General features: G+C 48.2%; 1 long non-coding RNA gene across 1 annotated transcript in view; it reads right to left on the bottom strand.

Annotated features, from left to right (window-relative positions):
• Window positions 1-11,675: 11,675 nt before the first annotated feature.
• Window positions 11,676-23,503, bottom strand: part of LOC121044131 (uncharacterized) — a 73,636-nt gene continuing 61,808 nt past the window's right edge. Inside the window, exon 6 of the long non-coding RNA XR_005797149.1 lies at window positions 11,676-11,875. This is a non-coding gene — a long non-coding RNA (uncharacterized LOC121044131). The remainder of the gene's footprint in view (window positions 11,876-23,503) is intronic.

The raw sequence follows: 23,503 nt of genomic DNA, 5'->3' as shown, positions 1-23,503 counted from the left end.
CGCCTCCCCGGCCCTGATCCGTAGGCCCAAGGGCGAATGAGGCATAACTTCAGGCCCCCCTCTTCACTTCTGGGTGCCTTTGAGACTCGAAATGGCATTCCGCACTTTGGAAATAGATGAGAAACACCAAACGGGAAATAAACACATCAAAAATTCAACACCCGTTGCCTAATAATAATCATCGGCATTATTTATGTTATTTGTGAGCCTAGGTCCAGCCTCGCTTTCTGGAAATGATCTTTCAACCAAAAATTAGAATGGTGTAGATATTGCTATGAATGGACCCTCCGGGCATTTATTTCCAAACTCCTACCCTTTTTGAGCTGGTGGAGGCCAGGATTCCCCCCAAGGATCTGTCCCTAATTGCTGAGAGACACTCCCCAGGCCCCATCACTGCTATGAGGCTCACCACCCACGGGGAGGAAGTCCAGAGGAGAATCAGCTGGTGGATTTTTTCAGACGAGACCACAGGCAGACATCTAAGCGCAGATTCTGGTCCCCTCTGCAGCAAGGCCTGAGCCTGGGCAGGCTCCTGTCGCATAGCAGAGCACACAGGGCAGCACCACCGGCTAGACCAGCCCAGAGGCGAGGCCAACGTCACGTGCAGTTCCTCCTGCCTTTCTGCAACACCCGCCAAGGGGGAGGTGGCGGGACAGCAGAATGACCGAGAGATGGACAGTCACTTGGCCACCTGCACAGACACATTCCAGGCTGCAGCACACATTACTGTGAATCCCCCATTGTAATATCTTTAAAAATGATCCAGCCCAAAGGAAAAGCCATTATCACGTGATTTGTCTGCTAGAGGAACATTTTTATGCCAACGATGCCAAGCTATAGGCATGCTGTAAAATAAAACACGTGGTTTTATCCAATTCTGCCAAGTCATGAGAAAGGAGAGGGAGGAGGAGGAGGAGGAGGAAGACGAAGAGGAAGAGAAGGAGAAGGAGGAGAAGAAGGAAGTTTTGGACATGTTCGTAGTGGGGGTGCTCATCTTTCTCCCTCCGTGACAGAAGTTCAAGAGGATGGGCGCTAATCGTGAGACGTTTAACTGCTCTGTTCCTTGTTCTGTCTCGCCATATTGATTTCTATTAATTAATCCAGGGTGATGGAAAAGTCAATGGTGCCACATTCCTGACCCTTGTGGAAGAAACTAAAGTAATGAACGCCGATGGAGAGCAGTTTCGTCATAATAAACACCTGGTAAGTTCCTGTCAGTCTCCAAGATGAAGTGGGCTTGAGGTATCCAAAACATAGCCCACCTCCCCGTGGGAGAGGAGGAGCCAGCTGTAGGCTGGAAAGGCGTGTGAAGATGAGATTTTCATTAAAAGAAAAAAAAAGTGAAACTGACGAATCAGATGCTGCCTAGATTGGGCCATGTCAGTCCCCCTGCCTTGCCGTCTCACAACCCAGCTGTCCACTCATCGTCAGGAGTGGATTCGGGACTCGGAGTCAAGAGACCAGGGCTCTCATTCTGAGCGAGTCGTGCCTCCTCCTAGAATTCTCTACAAGCTCTAGATGCAGATGGGAACTCATTCCTTCTACAAACGGCCCTCGGCCACATGGTATGAATGAGGTTCAGATGTTGTTTCTAGCTCTTCTGGGCATCTCACCTGCGCATCGGTGCCACCCCTGAGCAGCCTGAGTCACCGCCCCCCCGCCCCCCAGAGCTTCCACGCTGGAAACCACCAAGCCACCTAGGGCTCCCTCCCCTCCCTGCCTGTTATCCCACCAGCCTGCAGTCTTTACCTTCTAGAAAGGCTAGCGTCTAGCTATTTAAATTACAAAGCGCATGAAATAAAAAAAAATATATATATATATATATATGTATATATATATATATATATAACTGGGAAGAAACTAAAACAAACTGCAAAGACTTGGCCTGGTGTATGAAGTCCTTCTCCAAATAAGTAAGAAAAATAATCCTATAGAAATTGGACAAAGGAAAGGAACAAATTTTGGAAGAGATACGTAAGTTAAGTGAACATCTGAAGAAATTTTTTACCTCGAATATTAGGGAAAATCTAATTAATACAACTATTTTTTTCCAAAGATGTCAATTTATTTTTTTTAATTTTATTTATTGTTTGAAGTTTATTTACTTATTTTGAGAGACAGAAAGAGAGAGACCATGCTAGAGCAGGGGAGGGGCAGAAAGAGAGAGAGAGAGAGAGAGAGAATCCCAAGCTGGCTACACACTGTCAGTGCAGAGCCCACACGGGACTCGATCTCATGAACCATGAAATCAAGACCTGGACTGAAATCGAGTCAAGTCCTTAACTGGCTGAGCCACCCATGCACCCCCAAATATCAGTTTCTTTTCCAAGTGATCACTCTCGTTGTCCAAGAGGGTAAAATGAGACAGACACTCTGGTGTCCTAAAGATAGAGAACATAAAATGTGTGTAACATTATTGTTTTGTTCTAAGTATCAATTCTAGGGAAATAATTAGAGATGCAAATCAAAGATACATCCTTATGGTGTTTATTACCACTTTATTTTTAGTGTTAAAAAATGAGAACAGCTGAACTATCCAAAAATCAAAAATGGGAAACATGCTTAGATGTATCTGTTTGACCATCACACAGGCACAGAAATATTCGTGAAGGATTTGTTGAGGATGCGTGAAGATACTCATGATGTGATGTTGAGTGGAAAAGAGGGCTAGAAAACCAAGCACAGCAAAACCTTAATTTTGGTTTTGTTTTTTAAACTTGTATTTGACATGTGATATCATAAAAGGAAAGAAACGACCTTCGGGCATCACGTTGAAATCTGAGCTTAGGTTATCGTACAAGACCCTTTGGGAATCCAGCCCCCCGTCACCTCCAGACCCTTGGATTTCAGCCACCCCACAATTCTTGGCAGTGCTTTATCATGCTTTGCTGCGTGATATCTCCGTGCTTTTGCACGTGATGGTTTGCAGAGGATGCTTTCTGGAAATGCTTCACCCCCACTCCCACTGTCCCCGCTGACTACCTTATAAATATCTACTTGAGACTCAAGCTCACATGCCCCATCCTCTGGAAAACCTCCCACAGCTGGATTTGGCATCCCACTTTGAGATCCCACGATACGAAGCAGACAACGGATGGCCATTGACGGATTTGGAGCAAGAGAGCAGCACGTTCTGTCCTTTATGAAGAGGCTGTAAAGGAAGCTCAAAGTCTAGGGCCAGTGACAATGCAAGGGGGGATGTTGACAAGCTGGAGTGCAGCCGGCTCTGTGGACCCCGGGCAAGTCTCCAACGATACCTGGGCGTCTTTGCAGGAAACTCCAGCAGAAGAAATAGAGTTTGTAAAGATGCAATACCCAAGTAAGGACATGATTTTCCTTGCCTCGGTTTCTCTTCCTTGGAAATCCTAGTGGAGGATCAGAGCAGCCTTTTCAGAATTCTCCAAAAATGTACCATAGATGCCAAACCAATCATGTACCACTTATTTTTGGTCTCGAACCCCAGTCACGTTGGAGAGGGCTCCGACCATGGAAAGAACTCAATAGATGTTCTTACAACACCTTCCTTCCCCAACAAGAGAGCAGAACAAAGGCATCAAGTGTCCCTCATACCTTGTCATATATTTTCTAGCGCCAAGGAGGTCACGGGTGCTCAGTGATGCCCAGCTGAGGTTTTCGTTTGTCGTCCTTATCTCGTCTCCCACCAGAGTCTACCCTTTTTCAGTTTGGGCTCCATCAGGCAATTTTCACACTGCTAAGGCTCCCGCGGTTCCGAGGAAGGTGTCATGGATAACCAGGGAGGAGAACCTGACTCCTAACCAAGCAGACAGGGAGCATTTGTCTGGAAAATTCCCTTGGAAATCTCGGAAACAGGTGTCTGCTGCATTTTAAGCCCCGACAGAAGGCTGGCTCCCAGACTGTAGGAATAATTGCTTACCCACAGCCTGCAAAGCCTTCCCCAGACAAGTACCTACAGGAACCTCTCCCTTCACTGCCTCCCAAGCCCCCACCTCACTTCCTCTCCTGTCCCCCTCCCCTCTCTCTCTCGAGTCAGGAATGAAGAGATCATCACCTCCCAACTGGTATGTGCCAAGTAACCTGCTTAAACTCATTTGCTCCCTGAACATAATTCCGAGGAAGTACATTTTAATTAAACTTGCCGGCAAACACGTCTTTTGCTCTGTAATAACTCCCCTGAAAAGGAACAGCTACAAAGAGGTCATTCTGTCCACAAACACTGGAAGTAAGTAGATGGACTTCTGAACTGGTCTTGTGGCATTGGCGTTTTCTACCCCGAACCCTCAGCCTCTTCTGCAAGGCCCTGTCTCGGCTCTCCTGTTCCGGGGGTTCTCCCTACCTGGAATGCTCACAGACCTTCCTTTCACAGGACCAAACTCTGCCGGACCCCACCCTGATTTGCCCTCACAGACCTCTCCCCAAGCAAGCTCTTTCCATAGGTCCGACTGCAGAGCCACATACCGTAAAACCTACCATCTCTTCTCCCCACCCAGATTTCAAGTGTCATGAGGACAGGGACCCTCACAGAGACCTTTGTGCAGAGTAGGCGTATCAATAGATTGTCAAGGTAGGGCCACCAAAGAATCTCCAACCGCTGATAAATAATACCCGGCAAAAAGTGTGTTTTTAAGTCATCCAGTAGTCTAGGAGAACTCTTATTTGATTACTACCTAGAAAATTCTGGAAAGGAGGTATGTGACTGTGGATTGCTTCCTCCTAAATTAGCTTAAGAAACGTGTCTGACTCTCCAAAATACAAGTCAACAACCCCTTATCTGCAATCGCAACCTTTAAAAAAAAGCTCTTGGGGCGGCTGGGTGGCTCAATCGGTTAAGCATCCAACTCTCGATTTCGGCTCAAGTCATCATCTCACGGTTCCTGAGTTCAAGGCCCATGTTGGGCTTTGTGCTGACAGTGTAGAGCCTGCTTGGGATTCTCTCTGTCCCTCTCTGCTCCTCCCCTGCTCGCTCTCTCTCTCTCTCACTCTCTCAAAATATATAAACCTCGAAATTTTTTTAAATAATAATAAAAAACATTTAAAGCTCTTTTGAAAAGTGGTTTTGTTGGTTTTTAAGCTCATTTGGCAGCAAGACCTAAATTGACCTAAGCTTGTTTGCCAGTAAAAATTGACCTAAAACTAAATTGGGCCTCTTACTTTGCGGATAATCATCCTTTTTTGCAAAAATACTCATCTGCTAATTACAAGGACAGCCCTGGATCCTGCTGGGAGCATTATATATTATACGTAAATCCAATACATTCTGAATTCGGAAGTCACTGGGCCCCAGTGGTTTCAGGTAAGGGATGGAGGAGCTGGTACCTCCAGTGTTTCCTGGAAAGGGCTCCTGGGTGGCTCAGTCGGTCGAGTGTTCAACCCTTGATTTTGGCTCAGGTCATGATCCCAGGGTCATGGGATACAGCCCCACATCGAGCTCCACACTGAGCGTGGAGCCTGCTTAAGATTCTCTTTCTCTTTCTCTCTCCCTCTGCCCCTCTCCCCCACTCGTACTCCCCCTCTCTCTCTCAAAAAAAAAATTAATTAAAAAAGTTTCCTGTAAAATATTTGTACTCTGAATTTTTTACTCTATTTTGTTGATTCATGTGCTATGATTTCTAGGGCTCATATGGTAGATCGTATCATTGTTTCCCATGATCAGCTTCTTTCTCCTCTGTAATGTAAGAGATCACATAAGAATGGAAGATTATACATGTTTGCTGTTGCCACGAGCGTCTTCCGTGGTTCCTCCGGGAGAATACTAACTCACCATCGACACCAGGAACGGTGAGACAAGAGCAGACACACCACACACCGTGCTGGGGCTGAGTCTTTCAAGGCCGTTGGATGGTGTGGCTTTTGTTCTCTTCCCTGTGCTATGAGGATGTCGTGTCCCAGACAGGGGACGTGCTTTTAGCCTGGATCCTAGAGTGAAGAAGATTTGGCTTCGCACCGTATGTAAAAATTAACGCAAAGCGGGTCAAAGACCTAGACCCAAGAACTGAAACCACAAAACGCTTTGAAGAAAACAGAGGGGGTAATTCTTCGTGACCTTGGATCTGATGATGATTTCCCAGTTTTGACACCCAAAACATGGGCAACAAGATGAATTAGACTTTATCAATCTTAAAAACTTTTGTGAATCAAAGGCCATGGCCAAGAAAGTGAAAAGATAACCTACAAAATGGGAGAAAATCTTTGCAAATCAATGTATATATCTGCCAAGGGTCTAATATCCAGAATATGTAAAGAGTTCTTACAACTAAGCAACAAAAAAACAAACAGCCCAGCTTAAAAAATGGGCAAAGGACTCGAGCTGACATTGAGGTACTGTTTCCCATTCCTAGGATGGCTATCATTTGAAAAATGGAAAATCCCAAGTGCTAGTGAAGACGTGAAGAAGTTAGAACACTTTATCTGACTGTTGGGATTGTAATGAGAGCAGCCATTGTGGAAAGTAGTTTGGTTATTCCTCGAAAAAAGTTCATCATAGAATTACCATATGACCCAGAAATTTCACCCAGTATAATCCCAAAACATAGACCTAAACATTGAAAATTGGTACTCAAACAACTGCATAAAAATGCATGTTCATAGCAGTATTAGTCACAAGAGCCAAAAGGTAGAAGCAGTGCAAATGTTCTCTCAATGAATGGATAAATAAATTGTGATCTATCCATGCAAGGGGCTAATACTCAGCCATAAAAAGGAATGAAGTGTTAGTAGGGGTTATAACATGAATGAATCTCAAAGGCATTATGTTAAGTGAAAGAAGCCAACGCAAAAAGTCACATATTGTATGATTTCATTTATATGAAATATGCAGAAAATGGATGCAGAGAGAAAGGTCACAAATCACTGGTTGCCGGGGATTAGCGGGGAGAGGGGAATTAGGAGATTCATGGTTATGGGGTTTCCTTTTCGAGTCAGGAAAATATTTTGGAACTAGACAGAGGTGGTGGTTGCACACCATTGTGAGTGTGCTAAATTCCACTAAATTAGTTAGGATATTTAAAATAGTTAAAAAAGCTTTAAAATAATGAAAACATTACATCATATGAATGTCATCTTAATTTTTCAGAAGAGAGAGAGAAAAAGGAGCAGTGGTCGCTACTGGGGGTCTACAAATCTTCCAGCTTGGAACTTCCCAACTAGTGACCCCGAATGGTTATAGATTTGGAAACATATTGATGTCCTTAGTTTGGGGGGCAGCCAGGAAAGACCTCAGGTGGCCAGAGCCTCTGGCCATTCCCTCTCGCCTACAGAGCCTAGCCTATAGTCCAAGTGATCTGATCATTTCCCTTATCGGCCAAGAGGTGGGAGAGTTGGGAGACATTGTTTTTCATGTCCCCACTCCCCTTCCACTGGGGTCAGCCCTGGTTGCCAGGCATAGAGAGGGTCCTGGGAAGAATGCTCACCGCTGGACTTTGACACCTGATGTGGCCAGCAGGGTCCTGTCCTGGCAACCTAGGCTGTGCAAATACAGCAGTGGCCTTAGGAGCCACAAAGGGTCCTCTGATGGCCTTGAGCTTTGCGTGATGCTGATTCTGGAGACCCTGTGCCAGGCAATGGCTGTCCTGCCAGGAGAGCTTAGCCCAGGGCCAGACCCCCGAGGACTGTGGGGGAGAGGACAGCTTTCCCCGTCACAGTGGAAGCTTTGCATGCTTAAAACTTTGTACTACAATGCAAGGGGAGACGGAGAACTGGCCATTGGAGTTTCTGTCTTTCTGGAGGAAGGACGTCAATGTGCTGAGAGCTTTAGACACATTGAATGGAAACTTGGGGCTCTTAAATCAACCATTCTAGAAGTCAGACTCAAGAACAAACTATCAGAAATAGCAAATGTGAAAACCACAAACAATGAGCTGGAACGTGACCATTCTCCACTCGGTCTTAAAATAGACCCTTATAGAATAGCATGAAAGAAGAGAAATCTAAATGCTTACAGCAAGTTGGGCTGCTGGCTGACATTACAAGTAAGTCTCAGTCCTTGGAAGACTCGACTAAGCAAATCCAATAGCAAGTATGGCACCCAAAACGTCTTTCAAAACCCATCAGCGGTGTGCAGAGTAGTGTAGGCGACACTCACACGGGGTTTGGAGAAAGACTCCAATCTCCGGAATTCTCTTGAATCAGGGTCCAGCCTCTACGTGGACACTTGCTAAAGAGGAGCCACTGGGCTACTGGCCGTGATGAATCAACAGACAGCATGAGAACTTGGAATTAGGCATATCGAAGACGCCTCGTAGAGGGGGAGCCCTTACTAAATGAATCAGGGGAGTTGTGAAGAAACCGATTTATGTGGCAGAGGTTACATATTCATTGACAAACTCTCTAACAGAAAAGAAACGGAATGAACGTGTCGTTAACTGAAGAAGCTCAAGTAATCGATGCACTGAGAGGTCACGCGGAAACCCTCCAAACCAAAAGCCTCACGACGGCCAGAAAACAAACCCTTTGGAAAGGGGGCGTGCCAGACTCCAGCAGAAATATCGAATCCCTCCTGGACTACATGAGCAAAAAGAAATGTTTAGCCCATATCCAATTGACAGAGAATTTACCCCCAAAATAGACAGAAGACTCTCCGGTGCAGATGAAAACATCAGCAATGCACATGCAGGGGTTCTCACCTGTAAAATTCAGGCCAAAATTATCTTGGACAAATTCAGAAGGATCACTGCATGATATCAAAGCCGCCTTATTTCCCAACAAAAAAAAATAGTTTATGGGGGGGGCGGGGGGGGCCCCGCAGCGGGGTGACTCAGCTGGTTAAGCATCTGACTTTGGTCCAGGTAATGATCTCACGGTTCGTAAGTTCGAGCCCTGCCTCGGGCCCTCTGCTGTCTGCAAGGAGCCCGCTTTGGATCCTCTGTGCCCTCTCTCTCTGCTTCTCCCTTGCTGGTTCTCTCTCTCAGAATAAATAAGTAAACTTAAAAAAAAAAAAAAAGTAGAGCTCACAGTAGTAAGCTGAGAACTCTGCCAGCTCAGAAACAAAACAAAGCAAAACGAAAAAAAAAACCCTCAACAACATAAAGAAATGGACACACCACGCAAAAATTGATTGAGCCAAATGTAAAGGTTCTGAAAAAGTATCTTTCTGTCCTTGCTGTTCCAAATGGGGAATTTGACAGAGGCTTGAGAGGTCGACCGGGGACCCTCTGAACAACCGGATCCCTGACGAAGGCAAAGCATCAGGTGGTGACGGTGGGGCACTTTTCGTGGCCCTCCAGTCTGGCCAACGCCACCCTGGGTCAGCAGGCTGTCCACAAGCAGAAGATAGTCTCAGCTCTTCTCTGCAGTCAGAAGCTCAGTCTCTTCCTTTGACTCAATCCCCCCCCCCCCCAAATGCCAGGGGAGCAGCTGGCTTAGGCCCTGGTCCTTCAGTTTTCCTGCTGCCAGAGGTCAGGCGGTGGAAAGGTGTCCCCACGGGAAGTTCCTGAGATGAGATCATCCTGTGCTTCCCTCTATTTTGAAAGCCCAGACAGGCGCGTGTGGGTGGCTCAGTGGGTTAAGTGTCTGACTTTGGCTCAGGTCATCATCTTGCAGTTTGAGCCCCACATCAGGCTTCCTAGGGTCCAAAAAGAGCCCACTTGGGATCCTCTGTCCCCACCCCCACTCTGACCCTCCCCCCTTGCGTTCTCTCTCTCTCTCTCTCTCAAAAATAAATAAACATTTCAAATAAATAAAAAACTTGAAAGCCCAGACGTTCCCCAAGAGTCCTCTCCACCAAGGGTCTTTGCTTTGCTCAACGCTAGCCTCCCTGGCAATAAGAAACTCCCCAAGACCACCACTGGACGAGCTCTTGGGTCGCATAACCTGGAAACCGAAGGGGGTCACTTTCCTCGTTGGTCTGCCTCCCGCTGAGCTTACTGGCAGATCCCAGAATAACAGCAAGATGGTTTTTTTTTTCCCTCTCTCTCTCACCAAAAAAATTTTTATTTTGTCTTTTAGTATTATTTTATCCAGGGATCATACGTGACACAGCTCTGTAGAAACACGGTAGGCGACACTTGTTAGTTTAATGCGTTGCAATTGTAGGCTATGTAATACGAATCTTATAAGTCGACTGCTTCTGTTTTATTCAATTTGTAGGTAGTGCATTTAGACTAGTTTCGTTGTTGTTAACTAAAATAATCCAGGAACACAGCATATTGGTTTTTACTATTTAAAATGTCTCCCCCATAACATCCACTGCAATAAAAGTTTTACGTGAGACGTTTCACCAGCAGAAATATTTGAAGCTCAAGGTTTGTTTCTACATAACGAGGGCTCCATACCCTCTGGTTACGAGACTAATATTATTTCCTATTGTAAATGTGGGTTAATCGAAACAGCTTTTGGAAAAAAGACACATGAAGTCAAGCGGAGCCCTGGCAAATGGCCGCCAAAGGGGCAGCTTGAGGGAGAGCAGGGAGCCCTGGCTGGCCTGGGCCGCGGGGATTTGGGGAGAGGCAGCGTGTAGTCCCACACGGAGGGAAAGCTAACAATTGTTCTACGGCATGCTAAATAATAAAAATAATAGACATTTCCACGACTAACAGGCTGGAACAACGTGTTCAAATTTTAACGGTCATGATCTTGTCCCCTCCCCACCCTCCAACAGCTCAGTCCCACTGTATCTCTGTCAGGAACAGGCACAAAATCTTCGTGCCCTGAGAGCTTCTACCTGTAATCCCAGAGGATGGACGTGGGGCAGGGGGGAGGTGAGCAGAGGAAGAGGGTCGGAGACTCCGCGGCCCCTCGCCCTCCTCATCGACAGCCTCTGGTTTCCCAGAGTAAGAGATGTGGTTGGAACCACTGTGGTCAGACTTTTCCAGCCGATCTGCCTCCTGGATATCACCCTTTCTCCCTCTTGCTTCCAGGCTCCTTGGCCAAGAAGCTTTAAAAGTAGCTAACATTCATTTGAGGCCTCACCACATGGCGGGCATGGTGTGGGAAACAGTCCGCGAAGAAGCTTCCAATAGTAGCCCCATTTTCCAGATGAATCGGCAGAGGCACAGGACACTCTGTACGTAGTAAGTGGCGTTGCCAGACCACTCGACCGCCCACCACACGCTTGACCACTGCTCTCAGCCCTTCCTGCTCCGCAAATTCCTCACAGAGCTGTCAGGGACACCAGGCCGCTCTGTCCTCACCACAGCTCAAAGATGGTCCGTGGCCAGGGAGGCGTGTGGTGGGGGGAGGGGTCAGCCCCAGGTCTGCCTTGTGCCCAAACTCACCGCCCTCCCCCCCCCGAGTCGCACAGCTTCCTGTTTACGGTAGATATTTTGGGTTCATGTGAGGGCACATCTGGGGCCAAATAAAGCAGCAGCTTCGAGAAAAGCGGCCTTTCTTCCATTTGTGAAGGTCAGACCGTCTCAGCGAGGAGACTCTCAGAGGGAGGCGCTACGTTTCATGCATGTGCATTCACATTCCAGAAAGGAGGAATTCTTAAGTCATAACAGCATTTTTCTCCATCTCAGACGCCAAATCCCATTTCCACTGTGACCTTCAGTTCTGATAGACATGCCAGGTCTAATCATTAACACACACGCACGCACACACATACACACAGAAGGCAAAACCCGAATTTGAAAACACAAGTCAGGACTACATGTAAAAGGCAAATGTCATTCCAGGACACACGGGGCACCTCATGACAGATACCAGACTAGAACCACCTGATACGGGACTAGAACCGCAGGAGGGAGGAAGACTTACCAAACTCATTATTCAGCTTTCTGTTACATTTCCGCTATCAACACCGGCCACGTGTTTCTTTTGAAGGTAGTATGAGAGTTTTAACACCGTTAGTGACTTTATGTGAATGAAAATGATTTTGAGTTCTTGCTGGGCTGAGTTTCACGCGAGGACTTGGGCTCAGTAACTGATGGTGACCTAACAGATAGGTCTGGATAACTGATTTCTGCCAAAGAGAAGACAAATGGTAAAGAGAATAGCTCAGATTTGTAAAACACACTAAGAGTTTCGGAAGCAATTTTGCAACGGTCCCCTCACTTGGTTTTCCCTGGAGAAGGAGGCAGGAGGGGGCACTGATCACCCACACGTCTCGGCCACAGCAGCCCCCCGTGTGTCCTGCGCCCTGGGGGATGCAGGGGGTTGTACCGTGTGGGCTCCAGGCTGCCTCATCCAAGCAGCCCAGTGCTCAGAGCAATGTGGGCAGGAGCCGAAGCTCCAAGAAGCTGAGTGATTCTTAACAAAACATCAGTTAAGACGACAACAAACCCGAAGTCGGATCTCCGGCTCGGGCCGTTTTCTACAGCCTTTCTGCACCGCATCTTTCAGAGCACATTTTAAATGTACAGGGTGGCCATTTAGAGGTGGGTGAGGATAGAGTGTGTTTCAAAAGCAAATCATGTTCCCAGGATCTGAGCAAATTAGATCCCTTTCTCCCTCACAGTCTATAGCTTCATCACCTACTAGAAACAGGCTCTTTTGAGGCTTTGCAAAAAGGGCCATCAGCATCCCCAGTTTTCTTCCATTGAAAACTAAAAAAAAGAAAGAAAGAAGGAAAGAAAGAAAAGAGAAAAAGGAAAAGAAAAAAAAAGGAAACAGTTCTCTTAAAAAGATGAAGGAGTTTACATATGTTCAAACATCCGCAAATCCAAGCTCCTTATTTGTCCCATGTGTTTGGACCGCGCGCAGACATTCAGCAGCCCAAACGCCCGTCGTTTCTATTGGAGAATGTGGGGTGAGTTTATCGGGTTAAAATCGGCTTTGTTTGGGTTTGCGCCGCCCTTGTTCCCCGGGGGCCCCACATGGGGCGCCAACATGGCCTGGAAGAGGGGCATGTCAAGTGCCCCCCATCACGCATTGTCGCTGCGCAGTGAACTGGAGGCTCAGAGGGGAAGGGAAAAAAAGTAATTCCTCATTTTCATCCTGACCAGGGTTCCCCTTTTCTTTGGCGGCTCGGAGCCGCAGTAATCCGCATTCACGGTGCCCAGCCCCGGGTTCCTGTAGGAGTTCTCTCTGGCTCTCTGGCATTGTCTTCTTCTCTGGGCCCGCTTCTTCCAATAGTGCTCCTTGAAAGCTCTTTCTGCGACAAAAAAGGACCAGCTCTATAATAGCCAACTTGCGTCCTTTCTTCTCTCTCTCTCACCCTTTTTTTTGTAAGCTTTCCGACGGAGCCGGGCTATTTAATCTTCTTGAGGCGTTCAAGATGTCACTTACCTCTGATGGTGGAGACAATGGAGAAATCCTTCCAGCCTGAATGCCAGGCCTTGCTGAATGCCTCTGGCCGCTTTGAAGAGGGTTCTTGGAAGTCTCTGTTTCAGCCGCTGTCCTGGTGGCCCGAGCGCAGGGTTTGTGTGTGTGTGTGTGTGTGTGTGTGTGCAATTGCATGCATGCCTCAGGGGCCAGCCTCACCAGAGGCAGCTTAGCATAAAGGGAAGTGGATGGCTTTCTCAGCAGAAAGACCCTGGTTCAAATCCCAGCCCAGACTTGAGCAAAGCATTCACTGAATCCTCTGGGCCTCAGTCTCCCCATCCGTGAAACCGAGGTGCAAAGAGTACCCTCACCCGGGCATATTTCAAAAACGGATTAAAGACAGTACGTTTCTCCTGCCCACCCGGAAAGTGTGTGTGGGTGCAATTAATTGATTGATTGATTATATAAGTTCCTGGCAACTGGTGTGGAATCCTGCCCTTCCTCTCTGATGGAAGGGAATCAGAAGAGTTTCATTAATTAAAGGATTGGAAGAGAAGGAGCCAAAAGCTCACAACCTTTGTCACCTTTGACCCCCCTCTCCCTGCATCCACTGCACTACCGAGCCCTGTTGACCCTGCGTTCTGCGGGCCATCCTGCCCCATCGCGGGCCTAGCCTCAGAACACATTTCCCCAGAGCTTGAGTCAGGCGGCACTCCCTTGCTCCAGAACATTTTATCCCTCCCTATTGCCTACAGGTTAAAAGGCAAACCTCCTCTTCGCCTTCGGACCCTGGATGATCTGCCTCTGTCTTCAACCTCCTCTCCTACCTTCACCTCCCAGGAACCCCACCCTCCAGCCACCAGGCCCTGTGCAGCCCTAATTCCCAGCCCCTGCTGCGGCTTTACTGCGGCTCGGGATGCTGTCCTCTGCACACGAGCTTCTCAAATCCCTCCACCCTCCGAGGCCCAGGGCAAATGCTTCATCCTCCCTGTGCCGTGCCCCTCCCCTGCAACACTGGGCTCACCTCGGCTCCGCAAACCCCGTGGAGCCCCCCGAAACCGGAGACTCAGAGGAAAAGAGGCACAGCCCCCCGGCCTTGAAACGCTTGAACCGTCTGTTAGGTACAGAGCTTGCTCGTAAGCCCCAGAGCATCCCCCGCAAAGGCCAGAGTAGTCTTAGTCATTCTTGGGCCGCCCTCCCCGCCAAGCAGAGTGACTGGTCCTCAGCAAACGCTCAGGCTGTTGAAGGAATGAATACGGACCCGTCACATTTATGGAGAACTTCCCGGTGCCAGCGGCCAAACTGGTCAAGTCACATACTTTTCTGTGAGGTGGGTCTGATCCCCATTCTACAGCTCACAACACTGAGGCGCAGACAGACTTGCCGACTGGACCGCGGTCGTGCCGCTGACATCTAATGCATCCTCCCTCTCCAGAGAAATGTCCCGCCCGGGCCCAAAAACGATTTTTTAAGAATTTTGTCATGTGCTGAGGTTATGGGGGTGGGGGGAGGTTCCAGAGAACCGAGGCCGAAGAAGGGTATGTGACGGGCCAGAGATGGGAACGACGCGCGGGTGCTCTGCGGGGCGGGGCCGCCCCATCCCCGCGCCGACCCGGGGGGCGCGTCGGCCGCTCGCGCCGTGGGTACGAGACACACATCGTGCACCTTCTCGGAGCCCCGCGCGCCGTGAGGGCGAACACAGCCTTCCCCGAGCCGCGTACAACTTTTCATTTCCCATATCAATCATGAGAACAAGTTGAAGTTCAGATAATGGCAGCTTGGTTTCCCCTAATTGTTCGGGATTTGGACTGACTGTTTGCACTGCAGACTGCGGCCACTGGGCTCCCGGCGGGGGGCTGTGGCCTGCTCTTTCTCTAACAAACCCGTGTTCATGCGTCCATTCAGATCCATCACCCTGAGATAAACTGTGAATATTGCCCTTTGTCGCGGCTGCATTCTTCCCGGCATCGTGGGGGCACTATTTACGGATTTAAAGGTTCATTTGCACAATTCTTTTGTCAGAGGCCCGGGCGCAGAATGGCAAAGTGAGGGCTGCCTCTTCTTTCTGGGTTACTGCCCCGGAGCTCTCCCCGTGCAGAATGGACATGCCTGCCCCCGGGCTCAGCACGAAGAATGTCAATGCGAAAATTACATTTTTTAAATGACCTGTCTGCTTCCGTGGCCAGGGAGGTCACCGGTTCACAGAGGGCGGGATTACGTGCTGCCACCCACCCCTTCGGCGGCGTTCGCAGACTCGCAGCTCGGAGAAGCAGCCCGGGAAGTTGCACGCTTCCCCGCCTCCCTCTCCAAGTGCCAGGCACAGTGCTCTGTGCTCCTATTCGCGCCTCCCACTCTCCAGTAGCGCTTAGGAGGCCCATTTCACGGGGCAGGAGACTGAGGCTCTGTGAGTTCGGGGGAATTGTTGCAAGCCACCCCACAAGGAGAGGGCAGTACTAAACTTCGAACCCAGGGCTCTCAGACTCCTGTGCTCCTTCAAGCCTACTCTGCAACTGCCCACAGTAGGCCCCCCCGGGCCCGGGCTTCCGAAGGAGGGGTTAAGAATCTGCATCTAAAACAATGGGGCCCAGAGACACCCTGTGATGGCGTGTCAGGGAACATAAACGCTCTGCTGTGTCTAGGAATTCCACAGCCTCTGAGACCTCCGTCAGATGCCGCCCCCTCGGGGCTCCCACCCTGATTTCCTCTGCCGTGGGCAGCCCTATGCCAGCTTCCTGTGCCGTTTGTGAGGACTCTCAGTTATGCGCTTACCTGCTCCCGCTGGATTGCAGGCTCCCTGAGGACAGCACTTATCTGTCATATTTGTGTCTCAGTGCCCAGCGGGGGCCCTGGGAAATCGCATGCACACTAAACATTCTTGCAAGAGTGAAAGGGGGAGGGACTCTTGTGCAACACGGGGGTGTTTCTGAGAAAGAGAATGATTCTGCACGCACCTGCGCAGTCACGCAGCTCCGCTCGGAAGAGATCAGAGCCAGAGGAGAAAGAGGACAGTACTGTGGGCTCACCTGCTGGGGATGGAAAGGAAACACAAAGGAAAAGAAGAGATCTTGGGGCACCGGGGTGGCTCAGTCGGTTAAGCGTCCGACTTCGGCTCAGGTCATGATCTCACGGTCCGCAAGTTTGAGCCCCGCATCAGGCTCTGTGCTGACAGCTCGGAGCCTGGAGCCTGCTTGGGATTCTGTGTCTCCTTCTCCCTCTGCCCCTCCCCTGCTCACCCTCTGTCTCTCTCTCTTTCTCAAAAATAAATATACATTAAAAAATATATATTTTATAAATAAGAACTCTCATCCAGTCCCAGATTCTTATTCAGAATCCCACCAAGTTCCAATCTGTTTTATAGGAAAGATCAGCATTTATCCTTTTTTTTTTTTTTTTTTAGAAATTAGCCCAGACTTTGTGTCAGTCAGAATGTAGCCAAATGCCTGTGCCCCCAGGATTGTGCTTTATCACAGCAGCTGGAAGACAAGAGAGAGAAAGAAGGGCAAATTAAAAAAGCTAGGTGAAGGAATACAGGGATTTGGAAGTGACAAGGATGACAAGGAATACTTTTTTTTTAAAAGAGACAGAAACTGTATTTTTAGCACTGTTATAAAGAATGGCTACATCTTCCAAGATTGCCAGTGCATCCCAAAATAAATAATGCCAGATTTGCATAATCTGATAAGGAATTTGATCCTTCCCAAATACAAGGGATGTTTTAGAATATCACTATTACTGCCAAACAGAGACTAAAATATGTATGTTTTCCTGAAGGACAGATTTTCACTTCGCTTAGCAGATAGATGTTGGTTCCATGTCTTGACCTAAAATATAGTTTTGGTGTATGTTTCTTGCCCCAGTAGCACGGTTAGCATTTGCGGAAAAAGTTTGAAAGTAGTCATGTCCTTTTTTCCTGTAGCCCACTTCCAAAAATGTGTCCAATCTGAGATAAAGGACAACGGTTGTTTGCAAAAGGATGTTCATCACAATGCTGCTTATAGGTAAAAATTAGATGGTAGAAACTGGATAGGCCCATTAATAGGGAAACGGTTCTAAAACTATGTCAGTGTTACGATGTCAATTTAAACACCCAAAATACAAAATTATGTACGCTGTACAAGCCCAATCATGCAAATATATATATGCATAGAAAAAAGAACCAGGAGAAATTAAAAAAAAAATTATTGGCATTGATAATCTTCAGACAAGGATATGATGATTGAAGGATTTGCTGTTTCTTCGTATTTTTCTATAAGGTACAGATTTTATTTATTTGTTATTTTGATTGCTTTCTTCAACACATTTTTATTTACTCTTTATTTTTCTTCAACACATTTCATTTTATTTTTATTTTTGAGAGTGACAGCGTGAGCAGGGGAGGGACAGATAGTGGAGAGTTGCAGAGGATGCGAAGCCAGCTCCACGCTGGAGCCCGGTGCGGAGCCTGAACTCACGAAGTGTGAGATCAAGACCTGAGCTGAAGTCGGACACTCAACTGACTGAGCCACCCGGTGCCCCTCAACACATTTTTAATGAACATCTATGATGTGTAATACATGTGTTAGTAGGTAGAGATACCACTGAGACCAAAGCAGACAATGGACCTGCCCTCTGGAGCCGACATTCTTCGAAGGTGGGAGGGAAGGACGCAGGCATCAGAGTAACTGTACAACCAATTACAGCCGTGGCCACAGGCGATGTGAAGGGGGAGCAATGACCTGTGTCAGTGTGGAATAGAGAGGTCCAGTGTGTTTGTAGTGGGTGTTGAGAAGGGTTTGGAGAGGGTTTCTGTAAGTGATATTCATGCTCAGCTTTGAACAGTGAGTAGGACTCACCTAGATAAGAAAGAGAAAGGGGTCAATATGGTGGTGTTTCATTCTGGAGCTTCCTTGGTACCCCATCTACTCCCCCTCCCCGCCACCCACTCCAAGACTGGAGAATGCAAGTGGTTGGTTTTGTGTGTGTTGGTAGGCTGGGAGGAAAGGGATTTCCTTTACTCCCGGGTCTAGGAGTAGATCCTCATTATTTCAACCCAATCAGGTTAACCTCATCCTCCTTTCACCAGGCATCCATTTTGGTAATTTAGGCCCAATCTAATCCATACGTGGCACTCTTTCAACCAAGGAATTCGTTCAGGAATCAGCAGTGTATCCCAAAAAAGACCTAAAAGGAGATTTGCCATGGTCTCTTGAGCAGGAAAAAGAGGGGGCAAGAATAAGCACTCTTTTAAGGGAGCTATAACCAGCTGTTACTCTCCTTCTGGACAGAGGCGTCAGTGGATATAAAGCCTAAAAGATTTCTGCAGTCATTTTGGCATCATGAGGGAAGCCAACATTGGAATGAAGAGCAGAGACACGGAAAGAACCTGGATGAGTTTCAAGGGCCAGGTTATTCGAGGCCGCGTAGGACATGTAAGGAATCTAAGCACAATAGCTCATCATTGAAGGATCTTAGACAGAGAAGCACCTTAAAGAGATCTGTGCTCTTAAAACACTGCTCTGGCAGATTATGTACAAAATGGAAAGTAACTTGCGTACAAGTGATGGCAGGGGAGTCAAAGATTCCAGAGATAAGAAAAGGTCAAAATACCAGGACTTGGTGACTGATTGGATGGGAAAGGTAGAAAGAAGGAAGGAAAGGATGGGATCCATGATGAGCCTGATATTTCAGGATTTCAAAATAGGATGATAGGGACATTCGCTGAGCTAGGAATCCCCAAGGAAGATGAGGCTAAGGAAAACACTCTGAGTTGTTTGTTGGATATACTGAATTGGAGGAGCTTTTGTGTTACCCCAGTAGAGATTTTACGTGAGTGACTGGACAGGTGGGTCTTGAAATTGGGGAAGTCGTCAGTGCCTGGGTGGTAGCTGGAGTCTACAGGGTAGATGGGTATGGACGAGCTGACCCAGTAGGAAGAAGAGTCTCCAGGAACTCAACATTTAAGGGTAGGGTTTGAGGAGACTGCTGAAAAGGAGAGCTCAGAGAGACAGGAGAAGAGAGGGCCCCAGGAGAGCATATGGCCAACAGTGTTGAAAGCTGCTAAGTGTCACATAAGAAGATGATGGAAAGCGTGCTTTGGATTAATGACTTGGATGACTTGGAGGCACAATGGAGTTGGGAACCGGACTCGAGCCACTAGACAAGCGAGTGGGAAGAGACTGACGGTACCCATGAACAAATGCGCACAGAGGTCTGCGATATGGCCGTGCTCCCGGAAGATGGTTCAGCTCTCCTGGGCACAGACTCCGTGAGCTGGCACAGTGAGGTCAGCAGCCGTGGAAAGCTGTGTCACGTGCTTCACGATTCCCCAGATCTGGGGATGTTGCACAGAAAGGGCTCTTCTCGGAGCACCCCGGGTGGAGAGATCCACAGATAAATGCCCTTTCCTTCTTTGTCCCCTTTTCTCTGACTTGTTCATTTATTCGGTACGGATTGTCTGGGTTGCCTTAGAAGAGTCAAACCAGCCAATGGTGATATTTAGTACTAGATTTTTACTAGTTTCCCAGGGCTGCCTTGACAAAGTATCACAAACCAGGCGGTTTAAAACCGCAGAAGCATGTTGTCTCCTAGTGCTAAATGCCGGAAGTCCAAAATCCATACGCTGGTGGACGTGCTCCCTCCAAAACCTCCAAGGGTGTCTCCTTCCTTGCTTCTTTCAGCTTTGGGTAAACCCAGGTGGTCCTTGGCTTGTGACTGCGTCTACGCTAGTCCCTACCTCCGTCTTCCCATGGCCACCTTCCCTGTGCGTCCCTGTGTCCAAATCCCCCTCTTCTTGCCAGGATGCCGGTCCTATTAGATTTCAGACACGGCATAGTCCATGTAACTAACGTAACTAATGATACCTGCCATGACCTTATTTACAAGCAAGGCGGTACCTGACGGCCCGAGGACTAAGGCTGTAAGCTCTCCTTTGAAGGGGACACAATTCAACCAGTGACACCAGGTCTGAATCTGCACCGTAGCATCTGCGAGCCGATGGCATAAGCGTGAGCTGGGAAAGACACGTGACCATCTGCAGCTTTAGCTGAAGCCATCCTTCGCATATAACTCACCATTTGGCAGCAGGAAAGCTGATTTTGGCTCAGGCTGGACAGAGAAGACAGTGCTCACTGAAGGGGTTTATTCAAGGTTTATCCTCATGGGGTCATGTCACCCACACCGGGTCTCCCTCCCAAGTTCAATTCCAGCCTATTCTTTTTTTTTTTTTTAATTATGTATTTATTTATTTGAGACAGAGAGAGAGAATCCCAAGCAGACTCCACGCTCAGCACAGAGCCCGACACGGGGCTCGATCCCACGACCCTGCGATCATGACTAGAGCCAAAATCAAGAGTCAGGCGTTTCACCGACTGAGCCCCCCCCAGGCACCCCAATTGCAGCCCATTCAGACGACAAGAACTACGAGCTCCTTCTTGATTTCCTGAAGTGCTGGAGATGAGGTGTCGTAGCCACTCCATAAACACGTACCGCGGGCTTCCCCTCCGTCGGGCCCTGGGAACGGGCTGAACAGTGTGGCATGACCCCTTGTCCCCTTCGGGACCCTTGTCTAGCGAGAGAACCAGGGTGGCTACAGCAAGCCTGGACGTCTGCTGAGCAGATAGTGCTAGAAAAGCTGTGATGGAGGAAGGGGGTTGTGCGTTCCTTCCTCCCAATCCATAATTGTGATTATTATCCAAATCCCCGCAGATCACCGCGGGGGGATGGCATAACCCTACTGAGCCAGCCAGGGGAGGGGCTGCCTGTCATTTTTAACATTTTTATTCTTACGATTTGTTCGAATTACGAGTCCTTGGTTTGCTCCTGCACGTAATACGGTAACATTTCCCCCTTGGCACATATTCTATTAGTGACTGCTAGCTGATGTTCACAGGGGCAGCAGTACCGGATGCCTGGCTACCTTCCACATTGTAAACGTTCCATACACTGCGGTGGAAGAGCCACATGCTGCGGAGTGTCACTGGCCTCTATGTCCCACCCTACGTGTCTGGGAATAATTGCAAAGCCTTACAAGTGTCAGTCAGCTTCCCTGAAACCCACCTCGCTCCTCTGGGCCCGACGAGCCAACAGGCACCTCGCATTGCTGGGGCGTAAAAGATAGGGAAGGTGAAGGAGATGTCACTCATAGTAGATACTCAACAAATGTGCCCCGTGTTTTCTCCTACATTTGCACGTGGCCCAGTGCATCACGGTATTTACCGAGCATCTGCTATATATATTAGCCTCTGTTTTAGGCACGGGTGATACCGAAGTGAATAAAACAAACCGTTTTCTTACTTTCTCTGGCCCTACATCTAGTGGGAGGGAACAGACGACGAAGAAGGTACTTTTCAAGTGAGGGTAAGTGTGCAGAAGGAAAAGACAGGACACTGATAAGACAGGAGACGAAGAGCTACTTCGGACGGCGGGCTCAGGGAAGCCGCTCTGAGGATTAGGAGGCTCCAGACCTGTGGCGATCTAGGGACAGACCCCCGAAGGTCAATGCAGGCCCGGTGGGAGGCAGAGGGCATGCTCCGGGAGCACTGCTGAGCCTCAGTTCACCAGGGGCCAAGAGGTAGGAGGTGAGGACGGCAAATGGGCAAAGGCTAGATCCTGCGGGACAGCGTCGACGCTGGCAGGGGTTGGATTTTCTTCTGAATGTGGTGAGAAGCCACTCTCAGGTTCTAAGCGAGGGTGTGGCTTGAAAGACCACTCCAGCTGCTGTGTGGAGAATGGATAGACTGAGCAAAGGCGGGGAGCAGGTGGACCCCTGGGGAGTCTCGCTCAGATGCCTGAGCGAGAAATGGTGGAGACTTAGACCAGCTGGGTGTGGGGAGAAGCAGGTAGATATGAAGATATTTGGGAGGTAATTTGACGAGAAGTGAAAGATTCCAGTTAAATATCGAGACCTCACCTGTCACAGGAACAATTAATTCTCTTTAGTCTGTTAGCCAATCGAATCCGAGGTATATGGAGAGCTGGATAGGTATCAGGAACTATGATCAGAGTAAGAAAACGGCTGAAATGTAACAACCCTTTACCCGTGCATTTACAGCCATCTTCCCTTGCTTTGTTTCAGATAAATAGAAACCTACACGGCAACGGAATTCTAGGTATGTTTCTGTCTTGATAAAAAGCTATCCCATCACACATTCATAAAAGAGCCTGTGGGTCCTGCTGTTGATATATAGTCAGTCACCCATTTGTATTTTCCACATTTCCATAACACGTCATCTGTGTGCTTCTTTTTCAAAACTAGCAGTAAGCTCCTTCTGTGAAGGGAAGCATGCCTGTAAATATTGAGTGATTGATCTCTTAACTTGTTACTGGTGTTGTTCATTAGGATTCATCAGATCAAATGGGACCTCAGGATGCCCAGGGTCTCCGGATGTCTTCTGAACATAGAGTGTGATTTGTTGATCAGGGCCGAGACGTTTTAAGCCAGCACTTGAAATTATTTCACAAGGAAGGGGTGCTTTTCTAGACGGAAGGAGTTGACACGCCTTTTGGGATGAGCTTTGGACTGGGAACCAGAAAGCCCTTGGATCCGGTTCTGCCATTGACTGTGTGTCCTTAAAGAAGTCACTCTCCCTCTCGGGTCCTCGTTTTGCCCACTCAGTAATAATAGCATTTGTGGGTGCACCACACATCCTTGTTGTGAGGAGGATGTAAGCTTTAAAGTCGCCAAGCACTTTGAAAACACGCTGAGTTAAAGGGAGGGCTGTGTACTCTCGCGCCTTTGGAGTCACTCCCCGACAGCACTTGCCCTTGGCCCTTGCTTCATGCTAAGTTAGCACAGGCTTCGTGCTCACGAGCAGTGCCAGTGACTTCTTGCCAACATCCTCTCTAGAAGCGATGTCTGCCAGACTAGATGAGCTCACCAGACCCTCCCATGTCTAGAAAGGGACCTGCGGGAGCACCGAGCTCCCCTCACCACAGACCATTTTCAAGGTTTTGTGATTGAGAAGTTTGGAGACCGGACGAGTGTGAAAAGTTAGCACCTTAATTGTTGAAAACTCTCAAAGATTCCAAACTTGTAAATCATGAAAGGCCACTGTTTAGCAGGCTGGAATGCTTTTGAAAAAGACCAGCGATCAGAGATTGGCCTCGTTAATAACCACAGTAAAACTAGCTCTTGAAGCTCAAAGACACAGCTAATTAGGGCAGAAAAATTCAACCTCAAATTAAGAGAGTGTGTGTGTGTGTGTGTGTGTGTGTGTGTGTGTGTTTCTGAAGTGTAAAAGCTTTTCTCCCAGAGAAGTATGTCTAAGTATATTTTGGATATGTTCCAAGATCCACTGTAAGACAAAGCCAGGACCGCAAAAATGTCAGGGTGGGGTTAATGAACTTCCCAGAGCATCTGTGTGCCCATCTGTCCAGCAAAAAGGAATAACCAACTTCCTCATCTAGAAGA

Source organism: Herpailurus yagouaroundi, unplaced genomic scaffold (assembly GCF_014898765.1).
Source record: "Herpailurus yagouaroundi ecotype Mexico unplaced genomic scaffold, PumYag 188, whole genome shotgun sequence".
In the NCBI taxonomy this organism is placed as follows: Eukaryota; Metazoa; Chordata; class Mammalia; order Carnivora; family Felidae; genus Herpailurus; species Herpailurus yagouaroundi.
This window is presented reverse-complemented; position numbering and strand designations above follow the sequence as displayed.